Genomic DNA, 2226 nt, shown 5'->3' with positions numbered 1-2226 from the left:
ACTGGGTGTAGGGTGGGGGGAAATTGAGTAGCACGGGAAATGGCGATGCGAGTGAGAATCTTCCAAGGTATTAGTGTGTGTGTGCGCTAGACAAAAAATAGCTGAACAGGAGGAAAAATTTAGGGCCCGTAAGACAGTGATTGACAGTATTAGAAAAAAAACTAGAAACGTTAAGGAGGAGGAGAAGGGTAACAAGATGTGAGAAGTGGTAGCGGGAAACCGGGCACACAGGATGAGAGCAGTATCAGAGAGCTTTGTCACTGGTTCAAAAAACAGGTTTACTTCGCTACCTAATAATCTCCCGAAAAGGTAGGAATGGCCAACGCAAAACAAACTTTTCACAGGCATTGTACATATAGATGTAGAAACCAGTGGTTTCAAAAAAGGTAGGAAAGTCATGCTGTCAGGTAGTAGGCCTAATTGTGGATCAGGGGTCGGCCAGTTGTTACAGGAACTCTCCGTGCAAAGATTTTGGAAAAGCGGATCGCTTTGTGCTAGTGAATGAAATGCGGAAGATTATTGACAGGGACTATGGCTACAATGTCGACATTTAGCTGGTAAAGATATCTTCAGCAACGAGCTGTACAAGTGTTGGATTTGTTCAGTTTTGAGATGTTATGATTGGCAGCTGAACAGTGGTGTGAGTTGGGTCAACATGGAATTATATCAACTGCTTCTGTGAAGTGCTGGGTTGAACATAAGCTTGGTTCCTGTTGATGCTACTGAGAGGTAGGATTTTATAACTCATAACCTATGTCTCAAGAGGAATGAGAAAGAGAAATTGACTGGGTCAACACCATAATCTTTGAGGGGGGACACTGACAACCATGGACGTATACCTCTAGTCAGTGGTATAATGGCAACACATTTTTTAGGGTAAATTCAGATTTCCGGCTACTAATATTAAAAGAAGTGAATATAACTGAATTTTTTACTCCTAAACTATGTGAAGATAAAAAGGCGATTAAAATATATATTACATCCAAGTATGAGAGGTTTAAAAGATAAAATCATTGAACTTCCGAACTCTTCACGTGAACTACAGCCTGCAAATCATGTAGATGTAATATGTGTTTCTGAACATCATTTGACCAATGATAAGTGGCTATTGAATATGAAAGGATCAGCAACAAAAATTATGGACTCCAGCACCACTGCTACTGACAACATTTCCATAGATGCATCGATACTGCAAAGTCATAGTGTAATTCCCATAGTCAATGGCCTATCAGACCACAGTGCTCAGCTGTTGCTCTTTAAAAACAGAGAACATACAAAACAGAAAAATAACTGCAAAATTACTAGGGTAGTGAATCAACAAGGTACAGAGAAACTCAAAAGGAACTTGCAAAACACAGACTATAAAGACATACACAACACCCCTGGTGTAAATGAAAGATATAGTTATTCTGCAACATAGTCGTTGGTTACTTTCCTCACGAAATTATTCAGTGGAATCATATTAAATTCTCCTAAACCCTGTATTATAAATGGGGCCGGTACACCATGCAAACCAAGGAGAGAAGTCTCTACTTGGCATAAAAGGACATGGGTGGTGACAGGGTTAAATCACGTTACAAATTATACTTTACAATTTTAAGCAACCTCACCAGTGAATCAAAATGTATTATTTTCAAGAAAAAATAAGCTCCTACAGCAAAAAAAATATTATTTGAAACAGAGTAAAAAATAAGACAGGAAACACAAATCAAGATAAGGAAGATATTTCTTTAAAGGTTGATGACCAACCGACCAATGATAGTCCTAAAGTAGTAGTAACTTTTAATAATCTTTTTTGTGTCAGAAGTAGATTATTTCAGCTGTTAACGTTTTCTTAGCAGACATCCTACAGTTTCTAACAAAAGTCTTACAAGACAAGTTTGACAAGATTCAGTGACATCTAATATCTCCAAAAGAAGTTTACAAATTTATCAATGCTCTTAAAAATAAATATTCAAGTAGCTACAACGAAATCGATAGTAAGATAATGAAATGTTGTCCAGTTGAACTTGGTAATTTATTGAGTTAGTTGTGTAAGGAATATTTTTCAGCAGTATTTTCTCAGAGATATTAAACGTGCTGTTATCAAGCCATTTTACAAAAAGAAAACAAAATGTCAGTAAAGAACTATCAACCAATATAAATACTGTCTGTATTTTTCAATAGTTTGAGAAGAGAACATGTGATAGACATTATACACACTTAACACAAGACAACATGTTCAAT

This window comes from Schistocerca nitens, chromosome 1 (assembly GCF_023898315.1).
Source record: "Schistocerca nitens isolate TAMUIC-IGC-003100 chromosome 1, iqSchNite1.1, whole genome shotgun sequence".
Taxonomy (NCBI): Eukaryota; Metazoa; Arthropoda; class Insecta; order Orthoptera; family Acrididae; genus Schistocerca; species Schistocerca nitens.
Note: the sequence above shows the minus strand (reverse complement) of the source record.